The sequence below is a fragment of the Ambystoma mexicanum genome, chromosome 2p (assembly GCF_040938575.1).
Source record: "Ambystoma mexicanum isolate Mex_15411 chromosome 2p, UKY_AmexF1_1, whole genome shotgun sequence".
Taxonomy (NCBI): Eukaryota; Metazoa; Chordata; class Amphibia; order Caudata; family Ambystomatidae; genus Ambystoma; species Ambystoma mexicanum.
The window spans coordinates 943,623,896-943,645,525 of NC_090923.1; positions in this window are offsets into that span (position 1 = coordinate 943,623,896).

A 21,630-nucleotide genomic window follows, 5' to 3' on the forward strand; every position below is an offset into this window, starting at 1 on the left:
GCACACTGTTAGTCTAAATGGCAAGGGCAAGTATAGTTTATGGACACAGACAGACTTTCAAGTGTCTGAATATGAATTCAGGGCTTAAATGCCTGAATATATGTAGCTACAGGCACTCGATTGGGATCTATCCCACGAAATTTAAGGTATTGAGACCTTCATATACAATGAAGAACCACTCTATTAGACTGGCCAACGTGCCCCACAAAAAAACATATATTCAGGAATTTAATCCCCGAATTCAGATGGCTTAAAACAGTGGTTTACGAAAAAGGCACCATTTTTCAAGCTTATTACCAACTCCATTCACTTAAGAAGCTCTACTAAAGATTAACTAGGGATTCATCCCCAAAATTATCTAACTGCCTTGTGAACGACCAAATGGTCGAGACACTTGTCGGCTGTACTTTGAATAAATCACCTTTCACATATCCAATGGCTTTATCCATTTATATTCTCTGATATTGTCATGGGTTTTGAGATTTAACTTTGAGTATTGATTACTGTAATTTTGGTCTACTTGCGCAGCATAAGTACACATGCCAACTGTCATAGGCTTTCAACTATCCTGACATTTGATTTAATAAAGTGCTTTAGTTTGAAATATAAGTATGTTGTCTGTGTCTTGCTTCATTATGCCTTCCCAGTGGGCAGTGCTTACATGAAGCTCAAGGCGAAATTCCTACTACCGACCAACAACACCGTACACCCTGACATCCAGGCCAGGCTCTCCACTGTGAACCTTCAGGGCTTCACACCCCGCTGACCACTTGTGCCAAGAACCTTGGGTTCTACATCGAAAGACACCTCTCCTTCAATGAGCACATAGCAAGAAAGATGGCTTGGTAAAAACATTCTTGCTGGTAAAAATCAAGCCCTTCATCCCAGCAAACAACTTCAGATCTGCTGTACAAGCCTGGGCCCTCTCCCACCGGGATGGTGGCAATACCCTCCTGGAAGGCTTTCTGATGACCACCCTGGCGCCCCTGAAATGTATGTAGCATTTGCAGGATGACTCGTTAAAAGTCCCTGCAAATTCAATCGCATCATCCTAATCTGGATCAAACTGCAATGGCACACTCTGCAAGCTTGTATCACCTTCAAATCTTGTTGCATCATCTACAAAGCTGGCACCCTCAATTCCCCAAGCTACATCACTGAGAGGTGCAGCATCTCCCGATGCCTAGGGACCACCAGAACCAAGGAAATGAAATCTGCTGGTGCATGAAGGAAAGAACAAGATGACAGGCCATCTCTGTCTATGCCTACTGACTCTGGAACCTCACCCTGTCAGCACCAGACTCTGTCCCTTGAATCTAAATTTTAGGAAGGAGCTCAAGGCCCACCTTTTCAATGGATGCCTCCTCCTTAATGCCTATGTTGACACACCATCTACTCCACACCTAACCTGAAACTAGCGATCTGAACGCCCCTGTTTCCTCCCTGGTTGCTTGTAGATCCCATGCTCCAAAGTGCCTGCCTTCCCTTTCCCCATTGTTAGATCCCTGCTCCAATGTACTGATCTCTTGAGATCTGCTTCCCTATTTTTTTACTTCCCCCTTTAACTTGTAAAGCTCTCTTATGCTTCCCAAAGCTAGGCCAGTGCCTAGATATAGTAGATATAATAATAGATATAGTAGTGCTTTATGTCCTAGGCAATAACGGGCTAAAGTGAGAATGAAGAAGGAAAAAAGTTGAAAGAGGGTTTCTGTCAAGGAGTCTGGAGCATAGGGGAAGTACTGGGATGAGGAAGAAGAACATAGAGGTAATGAAATCCCAATTGTCAATGTTTGTTCTACTTGCTGTATGGGATGTATTTGGACTGTAGGGAAGTTTGGGACCCTGCCATCCCTTTCTAAAACTAGTATTCCTGCAATTTTGACAGTAACCGATTAGGGTTATAAAGCAATGATCTATTGGTAGACGATGTTCATCGGCAGCTGTGGCCCGATCGAAAGCAGAATGAATTGTCTTATGATAAAGGGTTCTGTGTTTATTTGCAAAATCTTGCAAGTGTTTACATTTTATATATTTACGGATTGATTTACCAGCCCTTACTATGCTTTGATGCAAATCTGGCATTTGGGTCTTCAAAAGAGTGAAATGAGGCAGAGATATATTCTTCCACTATGTGTTAGCGTGAATATTGAAATGAATGTTTTTCCTCGCAACATGTCTGCAGTGGTGACCTTGACGAGGGACACAATAGAGTAAGCTGGAATCCAACAAAGGTGGTAAATGCCAATAATATTGCAGGAAAAGAATTGGGGAACTTTACAGCACATGGTGTGAATGATCCACATAACATCGACCTCAACGATAAGTTTGAGGAAATTAATAAAATCATTAATGCCCAGGTGCAGATAAAGAGAAAGTATAGGACATGTGAAGATGCCTTTAATATTCCTTTCGTAAGAAAGCGTAATTATGCTAGGGAAATTCAACAATCTAAAAATTATTAAGATCACAGATTAAGAGAATTCTTCAATTAGCGGATGATGGTGGTAGTCATATAAATATCACTGCTGATAAATTTGCAACAAAGGAGCACCGGAAACAAGGACGTGGTCACTTTAGACAAAAGGATGGGGAGATTTGACTAAAGATTGTATTTTATGTTAGAAATAATGAGCACCAACAGTTTTGATAAACTTTTCTAAAACAGTTCCAGCTACAATACATACTGTATCCTAGTTCTGATTGGGATACCCACATAGCTAATACATTCAGTGTGAGACTAGTGTAGTCCCTTGATACTAGGCCGGTGAGGTGGGATTGCAAAGTTACTGTTTCAGAGTTGGTGAAACTTTTTTTTTAAAATGTCCATTCTTCTCAGACTGTTGGCATGGACGGTACTTGCAATGCTTTGATTAAAATGAACCCAATTCTTTGGGCAGAGGAACTTTATTTGCTACTCACAAATATTAGTCAGAAGGGCATATTGCCTAGTTCTTGGAAAGATAGCATTATAGTGCCGATACATAAAAAAAGGCAGTTGGAAGAACCCAGGTAATTATACCATGGTAGGTATGGTAGATACTCCATCAAAAATATTTGTGAGGATGTTGCTAAATCAAAAGATGGTATTTCGGAAAAAGTCTAGTCGGATCCATAATCTGTTAACTCTAGTTATGTTATGTTATTAGTGCAGCTTTTGACAACACGAGACCCTCTGTGGCATAAATTATTGGCATGAAATATTCCATCTGTCTATGATGATTCAACTCCATGCTAATACCCGTGTCAAAATTACAAAATTAGTCTTCACACAATGTGACCGGTTACTGGTTGGTTTCCAACAAGCAGGAAAGTAAAGCAGGGCTGCATATTAGCCTTGACTCTTTTTAATCTATGCATCTCCGATCTTGACAAAGTCCTTGAGCAACAGAGGGTGTGTTCAGTGAGATATGGGGCAAATACCTTTGCTTGGCTTGGTTACGCAGATGATTTGTTACTGCTCGACTATACCCCAAGGGGTTGCAGATCCAACTAAACGTTCTTGAAGAATATGCAGTGACCAATGGTCTCACAATCAATCAAATAACGAAAGTCATGGTATTTACACCTCCCCATATAAAGCCTAAGAAGTACTGCTGGGTGTTTAACACAATTGAGCAGGTGTCTGTGTATAAATATCTGGGGGTTGTAGTCGAAGTCATCACGTAATGACATCATCACACAATGACATCATCATGCAATGCCCACTGCCATCTCCAGAACGGGACAACTGAGAAATGAACTGCTACTGTATCAGAATCTAAGAATCAAAAATATTGTATGATGTTGAAAGTATGCAAATGATATGTAGATGGTAAACCATGTATACATAAAGAGGGGTAATATCGGGTAAAAATGTAAACAATAACCAAAAAAACTTAACTTGAAATATATTTTTAAAAATGAAAAAAGGGAAAATATAGAAAACCATAGAACCTACCCTGCCCAAAACAAATTTTCAATAAAAACTACCATGTGAATCCAGGACCTGAAGAATGTTAGAAGGATGCAAAATGTGTATGAAGAGTAAGGAGAAATTAGTGGAAGCATAAGGTAAATGCATAGGAGAGTTGTAGTAGTGACCACAGCGGTATTGATGTCCAAACAAATGTACAGTAACAAAGTTAGCTGAGTAGACATTCGGGGGTTGTAAATAGATCTCTGGTTCTAGTGTCGTTCTGAAATATGTGCCAGTTTTTCCTTATACTTTTCTTAATCCGGGTGCTTTGCATAGAATACTTAGGGATAAACACTAGAACTGGCTCAGAATGATTTTTCTTTCCATTTATCAGAGACTCTACTCCTTGCAAGAAGCACATTGTTCTGTGTGTGTCAGTTCATCTACAGAGTATCCTCTGTTGATGAATTTGTCATGGTGTTTATTAAACTCTTCTCGACAGTGGTCCATGTCACTTGCATTCCTCTTAACCCTCAGCATTTGTCCATATGGAAGGCTTTTGGGATTGTACTGGGGGGATGGAGGCTTAGCTGGTGCAATAAGTTATTCCTATCAGTAGGTTTTTGGAACAACAGGGTTTTCCGATTGATATTCTCTACAAGTACATGAACACCCAAATAATGCACCCCAGAATCACCAATCTCAGCAGTGAACTGAATGCATTCATCAATGGCATTGATATATCTGAAGACGATTTGTGAGAGAAGACAGAGAACCATTCCATACGGCAAAGATATCATCTATGTAATGGCCCTAAAACGTAAGGTATTTGTATTATACAGTATGAGTCAAGATATTTTCAGTTTCGTATTTATACATGAAGCTATTGGCATAGCCCAGAGCAACAGTGGCCCTCATAGCTGTTTCTGATTGCTGTGGAAAACTGGCTTTTGAAGCAAAAGTATGAGTTTTGAGAAATGAATACTAACAAAATCAAAAGAAACTCTTTAACAGATCCTATAAGATTAGTTTGTAGTAGAAGCCCTGCAACCGCTTATAGAACTTGGTTGGTCTAAGATTCATCAGAAAGGAAGTTTCCATCTACGTTGCCACGATTAATCCAAAATTCTTCTCTGTCCATACTTTAGGAGAGGCAGCATGGGTGGTAGAGTCTTTTTGGTCAAGCTAGCTGACATTTGGAACTCACTCTCGGAGCCAATTAAAAGGTATGAAGACCACCTAGTGTGTAGAAGGACTCTGAGACATTCCTATTCATTTGATAGCAAATTTGCAACTGACTCTTTCTCTTATTTCTGGCTTGAAGTCTTGTTTATGTTATGGTAACACAATTCACCAGCATATTGGGAGTTGACTCAGTTGCCCAGACAATGGACTACAACATGAGCTATGTTGGCATAAACTGTCAACATACTCCAAATCTACCCCCTGGTTTATCACCTTTTTGGTAGTGGGGCAGAGCGCAATGCTGACCCTTCAGTACATGGATTGTCCAACAAAACGTAGAATAATGCAAAGTGCATGAAATGGTGTGGAATGCAATAGCTGCAGTCAGCAATAGACAAGGTTGTATACGAATTGTTCGTTTTACAACTGTTCGAATTACAATTGACCTTTTCACAATTGACCGAATTGTGAAGGTCAATTGTAACATATATGTGGGGGGAAACCCCCCACAACCCCCATCCTAACGCCAAACCCCCTAAAACCCCTATATATATAAATAAATATATATTACCAAACAGATATATATATATATATATATATGTATATATATATATACGGTCAATTGTGAAAAGGTCAATTGTGACCCTTTAAATTCGGTCAATTGTTCATTCGAACAATTGTAAACGAACAATTTGGGTAATACCATAGACAAGTCACCAATTCCACTCCTCAAGACTGCCAAGGCCATATTGAATCCCAGTTTCCAGTTTCACACTTTTGGAGCAGCCAAGGCCATATTGAAGTCCAGTTTCCAGTTTCACACTTTTGGAGCAGCCAAGGCCATATTGAAGCCCAGTTTCCAGTTTCACACTTTTGGAGCAGCCAGAGCCATGGGAAAGTTGTGGACAGTGGGCAAAATTGGGACTCAGCATCCCACACGTAACCAATTTCACTCCTGGAGACTGCCGAGTCCCGCCTTCTACCCTTATTCCATCTATCTACAGGGCATAGATTATTTGGGCAGCAAGAGCTTTGCACAAACAGGGAAGCTTAGAAGAGCAGGTCTTGGTTTCCTATAAGTCACATTTCTACTCCTGGGGTGAGGTCAACCACTGCCACAGACTCCACTTAGGTTTGATATGCACTATTTGAACAATCAAAGCCACATGCAGCACTTGTGTGCACAGGTGCATTGATCGGTTGCCTGGGAAAGTATAAGGCTCATGTATTCTTGTCCATGCAAAGAACCACTCAATAGCATTACTTTTTTTAAATCGATTAAGAAATGAAGATGAGTGTAAGGACAAGTCTGCCCCATGTCTTCAAATAACATACTATCGCCCTCATTACAAACTTGGTGGTAGTTTGGTGGTAATTTCACTGAATTACCACCAAATGGAAAGCACCATTACCGCCTCTTGGTCTTGCAGATTTTAAGTAGTGGTAGGTGGTGTAAGTCCCCCTTTTTTGGTGGAATTACCACCGGGTGTATTTCTGCCAGCAGTAATTCCACTGATTTTTCTGATTTTCCAGCAGTAAGGTGGAGGATTTACACCCAGTATAATGCTGGAGGAAATCCTCCAGTTCAAGGCAAAAACTCGGGATTTGGCTAAGTGGTAAAACTGGTGGTAATTCCATTACCACCACTTTTTGCCACTGTGTCAAACTCAGAATGAGGCCAAATGTAATTTTTAAAGATATGTTATGTTGCATAGCAGTATGTAAGGTTGCAGAAGAAAGCAACTGACCGGGAGGTGTCATGGTGGTTGGCAAAGACTTTTATTGAATTCAAAAACCTAACTATCCCTAACTCTAAGAGGGGTTTCCCCACCTCAAATAAAAACTAAAGGGTCTGTCAGAATGTCAAACTAAAGAAAGCACCACCATGAGTCAAAACCTTACCTCTAACCCTTACACTATAACTAAAGAGTATTAATCAAAAGTAAATTTCTCTCACCAGGAGAATGATTCCATGTTACTAGTGTTTTAAAAGAAAGTCTCTTCAGGACACCAATCAATACCAGGTGAATGACTCCCTTCCCCTGGTCTTGGTTTACACACAGTTCCAGACGTGGCCAGGAGGAATGACTCACTTCCCCTGGTCTTGGTTTACACACAGTTCCAGACGTGGCCAGGAGGAATGACTCACTTCCTATGGCTTTTCTGATAATGTTCAAGCTGGGCCCAGGGGCAATGACTCCCTTTCCCTGGATAATGGTTTCACCAAAGTTCAAATTGTATTCAGGAGGAATGACTCCCTTCCTTGAATGTCAGTAACAACAAAGTTCCAATAGTGTCCAGGGGGAATGACTCCCTTGCCCTGAATGTCAGTAACAACAAAGTTCCAATTGTGTCCAGGGGGAATGACTCCCTATGCTTTGATGTCTAGTTTCAAAAAAGCTCCAGTTAGGATCAGGGGGAATGGCTCCCTTCCATTGTCTTCTTAGGTAACTTTCGAAACAGTTGCATGCTCTCCTTAGTCCTTCAGTGGTCTTTTCCCTACCATTGTTTAGAGAGTACCCCACTGCGATATTTACCTTGCATTCATTTGGGCCCCAGGACGTTTGATCCCCCTTTCTTGTCAGGCCCACTTGGTTCACTCTCCAGCCAAGTACTGCCACAAGTAGGATGACTTGTGTGCTGATATTGGTTATTTTGATTTGGGTCCCAGACCCTGGTTTCTTTTCTTCTTTCATCTGGCTTACTTGGTTCACTCCCCTGCCAAGTACTGCCACAAGGAAGTTGACTTGTATCCACATAGGCTTCAGCTCTGTTCAGGTCCCAGACTCTTGGTTCTCCTACCGCCTCACTAGACCCACTTGGTTGACTCTCTTCCCAAGTACTACCATGAGGAAGATGCTTCTTATAATTATATTTTTCACCTTGGTTTGGATTCCAGACCCTTTGTTCTCTACCCTTCTCTCTGGGCCATCTTCGGTGACTCTCTTCTCAAGTTCTGCCACGAGGAAGATGCTTTGTATTGTTATCCCTGTGTGGTTTGCCTCTCTCCCACACCTCCAAGCCCCTACCAGTCACTGCAATGTACACGTTACCTTTGTTGACTGTGGGACTCTGAGCCGGTTCTTCCTGGGTGCTTGCGTCTTCTCGACGGGATCCGCGGGCGTCTCTGGTTTCGATTGCTCTCCCTCCACGTACCTGCTTCCTGATCTCTTCCCAGACGGTGTGGGTACTGTTACTGGACAGCTCGGTCCACCTCTCAAAGGTCACGCCACGATCTGTCAGGCTCCAGTCACAACCAGGACCTGCTCCACAACACTGGGCAAAGGACTCCCGCCTTCGCGAGTAGACTGCTCTCGGCTTTCCCTTTGGGAGCAGACTGCTCTCGGCTTTCCCACCGCGTCCTCTGCATCTTCTCTGAATTTACCGGGCTCCACTGTCATTCGTGCTGGTATGCAGCTCCCTTTCTCAAGGTCCTTTGTCAGTGTTTATGTATTTCTCAGGACAACTCCCCTGCAGAAGTCTATACCGTTCCTGTATTTTCTCTGAGTCATGGCTCCTTGTGGCCACCTTATTTCAGTACTTGCCTTACTGGTAATCTTCATGCTTTCGGTGATCTTTTTCATGCCAGTACTCGAGTTAGTCATACTATCTGTCTTGTTATCAATCTTCTTTGTCTCAATAAAACAACTTGTAAAATGCTAGTATAACAAATAGAAATACTACCAATAGGGGGTTGGTGACACTTGGACGCAGCACTTTCTCTCTAACCCCTAATTTTACCAAATGTTACCAAATGCTCTAAAGTAACAGCTAGAATACGATGTGGAGGCTGAATGTGTACAGTCCAATGCACTAACACTACTACCACAGCCAATCAGATGCCTGGCTGGTTAACTGAGAAATAGACATAACAATGCAAGCAGTAATACCGGGCCTACAGGTGCTAATTGATACCTGCAAGAGTGTGTATAAAAAACTAACTTATAATGTTGCCTCGCACCTTTAATAGAAGCTAACTCTAAAAGAACGAATATGCCGTCAGCAAACAATTACACGCCCTTGAATTGGTGACATAATAGAAGACGTAGATTCATGTTTTGATTGACAACAACTAGTTCCGCAGTCTCGATTGTAAATGCAGGTTCACCCTCAGAGGCAGATAACGCAGGAGAGCATTCTGTTTGGAATTTACATTGGGTTATGAGCTGGAACATTGCTACGTTGGCACCGATATTGGGGGCTAAAGTGGGCAGTATTCATAGATACAATTACCATTTTTTGTCTTAGGGCAACATGATATGTGGCACCATTACATAGGAAGACTACATGACACTTTTTATCACATCTATTAGCCCATCAATGGTAAGCAATCAGTGGGACTCACGGTAAGGCTAGCCATTAGACATAATGTTAAGGTACAGGAAAGTAAAAGGGATTTCCCACATATGAGGTGGCACGTTTAAGGATGGTCAGAGGCTCTCTGGTGCTCATTGTAAGAATCCCTGATCAATCCCTGATTGTTGTACAATGAGTGCAATGTATCTACTTGGGAGAGAGAGAATGAGAAAGGCACTGCCAAATGTGATGGAAATTATTCACGTATCAATAACTGAATCAAAAACTATTGGGCCAACCAAGAGATGTCCCCATAACATCAATGTTACGGTGGGTTTAAAATGGCATTAAAAAAAAATGGGTCCAATAGAATTATGACGCCATTTCAGCTAAACTAAGAATGCCACATCGAACTCCTAGCCCCCTTCCATTTAGAAGTCATCGCTGGAAGTTTGCCTACAGTTAAGAGCCACCGATTTCTTTATTCTCAATGGTCAACTCAAAATCATTGACTTATTTATGGGGAATGCCTTGCTCATATGTTTCACTTGTTGCCGTTTAGAACATATCAACCAAGTTATTTTCTCAACTATATAGTGGCCATATGTCAGAATTTAATTGTAATTAGTGTTTTTCACTTACCTAAGATAAACAAACCAATTAATCATTTTCTTTTCTTTTTATATTTATGAGTATTGTCCTAATCTTTTCATTTTTGTGGTTTGTTTAATTTTTGCCAGCGGTTCATTTATCTACAATTTGTTTCGTACATTGTTATAAATATTCCTTATTAACTGGGTTATTGTTTAATATAATTTCACTACGGCTTTTCATTTCTGTCATTCTTTTATTATCAAACTCTTTTGTAATTTTGAAATATTAATTTATACTCTAATACCTTATACCATATTCATTGCCCTGAGAAGCATTGCTCACAAAACAAGGGTGGACAAAGCAAAAAGAAGTGTTGATGCTTGTAAAAGATTAAAAGGAAATATTGTTGAATGTGTTTGAATTGCAGTGAACAGTCTGTGCCAACGAAAGGAATTGTCAGGTTTGCAATCCTTATTGATAACGAGAATGTATATGAAACCAATTATTATAATCATTTTTTTATTTTTTTTATACGCATCAAATTCAAAGCACTCTGCATTGCCCACGAAGCACTGCACAGACAACGAGCAGAATTCCTCCAAGACAAGATTGGCCGATAACGCCCAAGAAGGGACCTAAAATCTAGCACCGACCTACAAATAGGGCCAAAACACTACGACAAAAGGGAATTCGGCAGAGCAGCATTCTCACGTCTAATTGCTAACCTCTGGAACACCATGCCCAAAGAAAATAGAGAAGACCACATCACCTTCAGGAAACGACTCAGAACCTGGTTATTCAACAGACAATGCCAACCACAAAGGGACACCTGCAGCAATAACATCACAGAAAAACAACTAGAGAGGAGGCGAAACGGGCTGATGAACCACAACCAAGAACCTGGGTACACACCATCAGGTGGCAACCAAAGAGTCACACTAGAAGCTCCAACAATCCGACAGAATTACTAAACCACTTCCTTTTCCTGCTCCTCTTCTTTCTTGCAGAGGGGCGCCCTGACCACTTTTTGAATGTAAAAGGAACTTAGGGTTGGTAGCCCTATATTACCTAGGGTTATCCAGACGTGGACCCCTTGCTCACTTTGCTCAGAGAGGCACAGCTCCACCTCACTGATGAGGCCGAAACACATGTCTGGGTTTGCTGCTGGTACTCTTGTTCAAAGGAGCACTGCCTAGCATTTCGGTGCTGGACTGCTCAGGTGGGTGGGACAAAGACTGATATGCAAATGGCTATTCCTCCTTTGTGAAAGGTACAGTGAGCTAAAACATGTGGCTGCGGACTCTTAGGTGGTACATTCCCAGAGAACAGTTTATCATGCCGTGTTCTTTCTTGCAGAGGGGCGGCCTGACTTCTTTTTGAATCAGACAGAATTATAAAACTAATTTCCTTCTCCTCTAACATAACCAATGCCAACACTCCAGACCTTGGGCTAGCCAGAGCATACATAAACAAACCAAGAATCAACTCTATGTTCACACCTACCATCTCTAAGAAGCTGGAAGCACACCAAGGGTGAACCACCCCACATAGTCCATTAAATCGTCAACAACGCAAGTGCACACCAAGACACCAGATAGTCTTACAGCTGCGACCACCCGCGACTCTGTATCCCTTATGGACACTATCTAACCAGTTCGCACAACTACAACCCACACCAATGCCACACAACACACCAACACAAACACTAGCACACACCGGAAGCACTGAGTCTTACCCATACAGTTACAAAGTACCAACTGCCACATGCAAAACGACACCCACAGATGCCATTTCCTCTTGGTTCTGAACCTATCCTATCATCCTATCCTCACTAACACCTCCACCCCCCTTTTCTTCCAGAGCCACACGAGCGCCTTGAGACTGCCCCTGGGTGGTAGCGGTGCATGGTAGAAATCAACATAACATAACATTGCACAATCTGTTTTTACCTTTCCTCTTTTCCATCAGTTTGTTGTGTCTGTTGTGCTACCTGTGCACCTCTCCCTTACAGGGGGATACATCTCAGACATATGTTAGATTGACGCAGGGTACCCTAATGATAACTCAACGCTGATTTTGGACTTGTTTTGGTATATTTATTTTTGAATGTTTTTATTGCCATTTGTGTAGTTACAATCATGCATTCCAATTTCCATATCACATGCCTAGATTTGGTTAACAACAACAAACAACCATTAACATATAACTTCCTACACATGCTTTGTGTTACGTATGACCTCAGTTGGGGCAGGCGCTTCGTTGTCTGGGGCTGTATTTTCCGGTCCACATGTCTCCAATTGGGTAATGGTAACTCAACGCTGATTTTGGACTTTTTTTGGTATAGCCGCTAGTCTGAGTTTTCTTCAAATCCCAGATAACTTTATAGGCATAGGTCTGCCGAAAAAATGACACAAAGAGAAGAGTTAGTTGTTAAACAGAATAAAGTAGCAAACATCACAAGGAAGGAAAGAATTTCATATGAGATGACTGAGGGCAGGAGTGAGGGTCCATGAACATATGTACTAGACCCAGAAATCCTGCCATTGTGTTGCCTGACCAATCAAGCTCATTAGATCAGATTTAGATAGAGCAGCTCTTGAACCAGGAAGATCCCCCTCACCTAGTGCCTATTAGTAAAAGACCATTGAAGGGTGCCTGAACAATAGCAGAAGGATGTGAACAAGTGGTGAGCCAGTTTATGAGAGTGTTAAAAAAAGTGGGACATAGACCAGGGACAAAACAAAAAGGTAACTTGAAAAGGTATGTACCAAAGGTTCTATGTCATTTAATCGTCATGCATTTCAAAGCCTGCAATTTGAACGTGTTTGACAGTTCATCGAAAAAAAAATGTGCACGCCCTTGAATTGGTGACATAATAGAAGACGTCATTTTTGCCTCTACCCAACCCCCCCAACCACTTATCTGCCCTTTCCCACCCCCCAAAAAATTCAATGAACTGTGAAACACGTTTAAAATATGCTTTGAAATGCCTGACGATGAAAGAGCGTCGTACCGTAACCAAAGGGGGCATGTGCTTCAAACTAAAGCGGAGGCTGCATAAATATACAAAATTACAGTGTTAAGCGTCACCGGCGCGAGTGGCAGGCTCAGCTATGGAGGATGGAGAGAGGGAAGAGGGGGCTTTCTCTTTAGCAAGTAAGTGAAATTTAAGCCGAGCTTTGAAGAGATGCACAGTTGGGCTGGCTTTGATTGTGATGGGCAGTGGGTTCCAGTGGAGCTGGCATGAAGGGAGAAAAAGTGGAAGCGAGAGGTGGCGCGGGGGCATGGGCAATGAGGTTGAGTGCAGTAGAGGAGCCAAGGGAACAAGATTGTGAGTAGATACAGATACAATCAGACAGGTGCTTAGGAGCATGACCATGGAAAGCTTTGTAGACTTGGGTAAGGAACTGAAAAAGGAAGATGTTGTGAATAGAGAGCAAACCAGCATGTTATTGATGGGTAGAATTGGGGGAGGATTTGGGTAACTTGTAGAGACCACAGGTTACAAAGTGGAGGAATTCGACTAGAGGGACGAATGAGTAGAGAGGAAGGCCAAGGAGACGGCTCGAGCAGTATTCAATTTTACTGAGCACAACGGTGGACATAGTTTTTGTAGATTGGCTAGAAACAAATTAACACATTTTCTGAATGTTGAGACACCTAATACAAGCCCCAGAGGAAGTGGTACTGATGAATTGTTACAGTCAAAGGTTGCTATCAATGAGGCCCCAAAGGTTGTGAAGCTTGTACATGAGAGCAAGAAGGTCAGGCAGGAAGGAGATAGGAGAGGGGAGACAGAGCATTGGAAGGCAAAAATAATGATGACTTCCATTTTTTGAATGTTCAGTGTGAGGCAGCAAAGAGCCATCCAGTGATGAATTGCAGTGGGACAGATGGTAACCTGTTACAAGATGGCTGGGGTAAAAGAGGGAAAGGAGAAACAAGATTTGAGTGTGATATGCAAAGAGGTGATAGTGAAAGCTAAAGGACAAGGTTAATCGTCCTAGGGTAGATGGTGAATAGCAGTGGCGCAAGGACTAATCCTTATGGGATGCTGATAGGGACAGGGGTGGGGTCAGAGGTTTCCAAGTTCCAGGAGGGTGTCATAAGTGCATGGCGAAAGTTAGGAAAAGCCCAGTCATAAGAGGCATAAATAGGGAATAGTCACAGGAGGGAGATTGTCATATCATGGAGGTAAGGCACAACAGATTCCTGCCTGAATTTCCTCTTAGTCCTTGAACACTGGAGAGGAAGAGTAGAGGGTTAAGGGACCAAGGTGATGAAGTGAACAATGGAGTAATAAGAAGGAGAGGGGTCAATGGAGAGGTCAGAGGAGGAGATTGATGTAGAGAGAAGGGCAAAGTAAAGAGAGTTCCAATCAGAGTGGGTAGGTTGGTTGTGGGCGGAGAAGAGGGAGTGGTCCAATAGGAAGGATTTAAGTTCAAGGTGGGTGGCTGCAGAGGGATCAGGGCGTTTCAAGTCCCTAAGTATGACAATAGGGATGTATGTGGGAAATGACTCACAGAGAAGATTTAGGTCAGGAAGAGAGGAGAAGGGAGTTGGTAGGGATCCAGAAAAGTGAGGGGAGTATATTCAAAAGAGGAAAGAGTGATGTCATGGGAGGGGTTAATAGGGCATTTTAGCACCTTATTCATAAGGAACCCCATAATGCCATTCTTCCCAACAGGTCGAGGAGAGTAGGAGAAGGTAGCAGCGTCAGTGTGGAAGTTGCTAGTGTAACAGAGTCATGAGGGGAGATCCAGTTTTCTGTGATAGGAAGAAGTGGATGTTGAAGGTGATAAGAGTCGAAGTGGTCAGTGATACAGGAAGACTTGTTGCCGAGGGATTGTACATTTCAGATGGCAAGTGCAAGAGTGATAGGAGATGGGGAGAGGAGCAGGTGTTATGTGGTAGGAGAGGGAGATAGATGATGTTGGAGATCCTGGGAGAATAGGACAGTAATTTTTGAAGAGTGCTGGTGCAGTGGGGCAGATTGAGAGGGGGAAGAGTGTGGCAGAATTTATAGCATTGGAAAATGATGACAGTGAAGAAAGGGTGCAGCCCAAAAGAGAGGGAGAGGGGTTAGTTGGCTAAACAGAACTGTAAGGCTGAGAAGAAGTAGGTGTACTTTTTGATTTGGGCTTGAATGGGGCTATAGGTAACCAAAAGACAGTTAACAGGCCAAAAACAGGAATGTTACTTGCTCCTGTGAGGTAACAGCAGCTCCGCAATGAGTGGATAGTCAATGGGTCGAAGGATCCGTATTTGTGGAAGAAGGAGTCACACAAACGGTTAGCCTGTCAAAGTCCTGGCTTGAACTGGGGTTCTGGCCCTAGGCCCTTTTCCAGCCCAAACAGGGTGTTACCTTTTTGCTGATGCAGACACAGTGACAGTGAAGGTCAGGTCATGTGAAACTCACAGGAATATACCTTCAACAATGAGAGCACGTCTGTGACTCTACCAAGAAATTAATGCATACTGGGTCTGTCTTTCCCTCCCTTTGTGCTTCACCATCTTTTAAGCATCTCTGAGTGTCCCATCTCTCCATGTCCTTCAAAGTGAACCCTTAATGTACTGTGCGTACAATTGTGTCCATTTTATTGCACCCTATTGCTGTATCTTCTTGCTCTATTGCTTCACAGCTAGGTTTGCGCTATTTAAAACCCAATATGTACACACATACAACCATATCATAATCATGACTGAAAATAATCGGTTCTATGTCATTTCATCACCGGATGTTTTTTCGTGGGGTTTTTTACTGTGGATTTTTCAAGGAAAATATTATCGAATTTTTTATTTTTTATTTTTGGGGGGGATTCGCGCCTCAAACCCCCATCCACTTTTATTTTTTATATGACCATGAATACCCACACTCCAAGTATATGTTATTTCAACCCCCCTAAAAAATCTGATGAGTTTTTTTTCGTTACAAAATTCGCAGTAAAAATCCCTGCTAAAAAACATCCCGTGATGGACGGATGTTATACCAAATATTGATACTCTGGTTGATTTAAGTTATATTTATAGCAACATGTATGTCTATAGAAGGGAATCAAGCACCACTGCCTAATTGGATAAGTTGGTTGACTCAGACATTGGAAAGGCAAATATATAGTTCGGGTATACTCAGAGCAAGTGATCCTAAGAACATATTTGAGCAAAGAAATAGTTCCAGTAGTCAATGCAGGCCACCAGATTTTGACAATGTCTTTAACTCATGTTCTTAGTGAATTTCCCATTACATGCTTCACCAGAGATTGTGTTCAGAGTGGGTCCAAAATTAAGCAAAATGTATTGAATATAATCATCATAATCATAGTTTATTTTGGAAACAATTTCCAGAAAACTTCACATTAAAATGACAAAATAAATCAAACATACATTAAAACATAGATATTCAACATTTGCAGAATATTAACAGCTATTAAAAAAGGCTCAGATCAAGGATCTCCATCTTCTGTCCCAGCTCTGATTAAAAAGCCTGCTACCGTGTCTGCACAAAGTTCCTTCCGGGTAGATTTACACAAATCTAAGGCTTCAATCAAAGTGCGTAATTCCAAGCACTTAAATATTGGAATCAACCAGTTTCATCGAAGATCATTCAAACAGGGACAGCGTCCTCCCAGTACAATGTTCAACCAATCACTGACAGTCATTGGGTTTGCTGTGCCCCTGCACATTGGTTCTCATACAGCTTGCCTTTTCATGATGGCTGGGGTCCTCGTGCAGGCTGTGGTCTTTATCTTGGCTGTGTTCTCTTGCGCCTCATAGTCTGGGTTGGTTTCTTGGACCTTGAATGATGAAGCGACAGCCACAATGCAGCTCCATGGGCAGGACCTTGAAGGTACCTCCATCTTTGTTCTAGATTTATTCAGTAACAAACTTACACCTTACCAACCTAGGTGCTATTGAGTAGGATTTATGGACCTCTACCTGGGTCTACAGCATGGGTAGGATTTATGGACCTCTACCTGGGTCTACAGCATGCTGTAGGATTTATGGACCTCTACCTGGGTCTACAGCATGGGTAGGATTTATGGGCCTCTACCTGGGTCTACAGCATGGGTAGGATTTATGGACCTCTACCTTGGTCTACAGCATGGGTAGGATTTATGGACCTCTACCTGGGTCTACAGCACGGGTAGGATTTATGGACCTCTACCTGGGTCTACAGCACGGATAGGATTTATGGACCTCTACGGGGGTCTACAGCATGGGTAGGATTTATGGGCCTCTACCTGGGTCTATAGCACGGGCAGGATTTATGGACCTCTACCTGGGTCTACAGCATGGGTAGGATTTATGGACCTCTACCTGGGTCTACAGCATGGGTAGGATTTATGGACCTCTACCTGGGTCTACAGCATGCTGTAGGATTTATGGACCTCTACCTGGGTCTACAGCATGGGTAGGATTTATGGGCCTCTACCTGGGTCTACAGCATGGGTAGGATTTATGGACCTCTACCTTGGTCTACAGCATGGGTAGGATTTATGGACCTCTACCTGGGTCTACAGCACGGGTAGGATTTATGGACCTCTACCTGGGTCTACAGCACGGATAGGATTTATGGACCTCTACCTGGGTCTACAGCATGGGTAGGATTTATGGGCCTCTACCTGGGTCTACAGCACGGGCAGGATTTATGGACCTCTACCTGGGTCTACAGCATGGGTAGGATTTATGGACCTCTACCTGGGTCTACAGCATGGGTAAGTCTTATTTATTTTCCAAGGTGTCTCCATTCTTCCCATTGGGTTTCTAGCGTCTCTACAAGCATTGATTGATTCTACAACCTTCAGAAATCCAAGAGATTGCTATAATCCAGTCTTTGAGCCCAGGTTAGCAGCTTCTCCTTCTATCCTGCCCTGTACCCCTGGCTACTCTAAATATTGGGCTCAGATGAAGCAGCCTACTTCGCTTCAACTCCCACTTTCTAATGAGCCTTCCTGGATAGGCCACTGTGCTCCTTTCTCCTCTCCTGCACCTAACTCCACTCTCCTTAACCTATCACCAGTCTCTTTCCAGAATGCTGCCCTATTACCCATACTTTCAACAGCTTCTTCTCTCCTTTTATCTGCTGATAAGGTGACTGAAAAAGAGCAGATTTTGATTCATAGGTCCGCTTCCCTTTTGGTCATGTGTCATATGATCGGTCAGTGAAAAATAGATTATACATTATGGACCTTGGATGGGCAACCTTGTCATAATAGTAACATTAACCCGCTGTACAGATTTGCTCATTTAACGCCATCAGTGCTATGGTGGGTTTTAAAAGAGCATGAAGAAAACGTCCACTGGAACTATGAGAGTAGAATAGACCATTTCAACTAAGCCGAACATGCCTCATAATCACCCCACCCAGCAGCCATCTCTGGATGTTCACCTACAATTTAGAACTACTAAGCAAAGAATTATGGATGTATTTTGCTCCAGAAGAATGCCTTTGTCTGGTAGGCTAGCACTACTTTATGCATACCTTTATCAACCCAAGACTGATAGCTTTTAAGGATACGGAAAATCACAAACATTTTAACCTCATTAGGAATTACCAGTGCGGTATAGCATGACATCCATGTGGTAGGAGCATTGGGGTATCTTTAGCAAACACCATCAATGTAACAGTGGATTTTAAAAAGCATTTTTAAAAAAACCTTCTACCTGAAATGAGGGAGTAGTATAAACCATTTCAGCTAACCCACACAAGCCATAGGGCCAACCAGGAGCCACTCGAGGAGTGCACCTCAACTTCAAAGCCACGGAGGAATGCATGAGGGGTATGCAGATTAGCTCCAACACATGTTTTCTGCTCCAGAAAATTGGATTTGTCTTATAGTGAAGAAATATTTTATACATCAGTGTGGTATAGCCTGACATCTTTGTGTTTGGATCACCGAGATATATTTAGTCAACATTGTCAATGTGGCAGTATGTTCAAAAACCCATAGACAACCCCTTTCACCTGAAATCGGAGAGTAGTGTCAAACAGTAGACATCACTGGAAGCTCACCTCTAGTTCAAAGCCACTGGGCAATGCATCTGGGGCATGCAGAGTAGCCCAGAAACATGCTTCTTCTTATAGGGTAGTGCTATTTCATACATAGCTTTATCAACCCAAGACAGAAATTTCTCAAGGATCCAGACAACCACATACACATTTCACCATCATAAAGGGGATCATCATTTCGGCATAGTCTGACATCCTTGTGGTTGGAGAATTGCAATATTTTTACCAAACACCAATAATGGTATGGCTGGTTTAAAAAGCATTAAAAGCGTTCTACCTGAAATGTGGGAGTAGAATAATCTATTTCAGCTAAACCTCAAGTGCCACAGTGCCAAACCATAGCCATCACCTCTATTTAAAAGACACTGTGCAATGACCAGGGGTGTAAGAGGGGGGGTGGTGCATATTAGCGCAAAGGGATGCTTTTTGCTCCAGAAAATTGTCTTTGTTTTACAGGGCAATGCTATTTTAAACACAGCTTTATCCACACTAGACAAGCAAGGCTAGACAATGGAGCCAACCACACACGTATTCCACCACATTCAATGCCTTGTAGACTGACATCCTTGTGGTAGGAGCATTGGGATATGTTTAGCAAACACCGTCAATGTTATGGTGGATTGCCAAAGCACAAAAAACCCTTCCACCTGAAACGTGTTCGTAGAATAGAACATTTAATCCAACAAGACACACATGCCACGGTGCCAATCAGTTGCCTTCCTGCAAAGTTTACCTCCTGTTTAAAGACACTGAGCAATGCATTCCAGGCATGCAAATGCACACTTTGTGCACTAAAAAAGATTATTTGCCTTATAAGGCAAGACTAGTTTATATAGGCTTATCAATGCAAAAAAGACAACCACATATGTGTTTCAGCCACTTTAGGGATCATCAGTTTGGTATAGTCTGACATGTTTGTGGCTGGAGCATTGGGGTATGTCTAGCAAACACTCCCCTCCTTGCTATCCCTCTCATAGCCTGTCTGTCTGTCAGCAAAATTGCACCATCTTGTACCTCCTTGCACCATTAAACTCTGCCCTGGACGAGTTAGTCCACCGCAACCTCTCTGATCTCGCTGGATACTAGATGTGTCTACTCTCCACCCAAATCCTCAGGTCTTGCAAAACTCTCTCACCCTCTAGGTTTTCTCCATCCTCGTAGCCAGAAGGTGCTGCTTCTAGCCTCCTTCAACAACCTCAATAAACTCTCTCTCTAGATAGTAACTCTTATCCTCCAACCTCGGAATAACTCTCCTGCATTCTATGTTCCTCCTACCAGATCCCACAATATAACTCTTTCCAGATGATACCTCCCCTCCTCCACTGTAACCTCCTTCCTCCAACCTCGAACAATCACATCCCAGCTCTGCTCTCAATAGACCTCTCACTCAACAATCTCCTCCAAACACCTTCTTCCAGCTCTTTCAAGAACACCACACACTCTTCTACTGAGCAAGCTGTCTCTTATGGCCTGGTATTTCCTCTGCTTAAGTGGTGCACAAGGACATGGATTGCACCCGTGTAGTTTACATAGGCCTTTTCTCTAATTGAGCCATGTGCCTGGAGTCGGTGGGCTGGAAGGGGACTGCCACCATTGTGAATTCCAAATCTCTCTTGGACTTGTTTGAGGTCTCCCTCCCTTCACTTTAGAGCCATGCTGACATGGCCTGCTTTGAACGTGGACCTTCTTTTTTCCAAGCCTGTAAATCAGAAGCCAGGAAAACATTTGGTAAGCAGGGGAGGCTGTTTCTTGGGGGAAATGGCAACTTTGCAATGCCTGTGGTGCTAGCAGGAGTGTGGGAACTGTGCAGATAACACGTGTAAGTCGTGTTTTGTTTGTCAAGAACAACTTTGCCGGACTCCCCCAGTCTGCGTTAGTCTCACTAATTCTTGTGAATGTTTCGTTCAGTAGCAGTGCCGAAGGAAGAAAGGTATTACTACACTTGAAATTAATTATTTATGCTGCAACTCTGTTTCCGTAAAGAGGAAGGTATTAATTCCCATGCTGGGTCTTTCGGTCGTAGGGTCTGGGCAGGGAAATGGAATAGCCCTCTCAGAACCCGATTCCAGTGGGCTTGTACCTGAACCCCTACTATGAATGTCATAGGTTGCTGCATGGTACGCCTATGACAGTGGGGGCCGCAGCATGGGTGGTCCGAGGATCCCCGTATGCATACCCAGGTCCAGCATAGACTTGCCCTCTGGCCCTTTGATCCCCTCCCTCTCCTGTCTGTCCTGAAGATTAGGCAGGGGGCCTAGTCACAGATATGAGCACCATGGCACAAATGATTGTAGCACCCGGGGCTACTATGGCAATAGTAGGCAAACGGCGTAATGCCAAAACATGGCAAAGGGCACAGGTAGCTGAGTTATTGAGGGCTTTACTTGACAGGACAGAAAACCTTGCCACTATTCAAAAGGCAACCCTTTGGGGTTTGCCACTTCCGGCCCCTTTGTGTTGGCTATGAACAGCAATTGCTGGCAGCACAAAACAGTTTGCGCATATGAGCTGAATGTTTTCAGAAACACTTTGCATTAATAAACAGCCACTGGTGATGATTGGCCTTCTCATGAATTAATGAATGTCTAAATTTAAATCCGAAGGACATGCTTCAACCTTTCAGCGAAAGAGGACAATGCACTTGTGCATT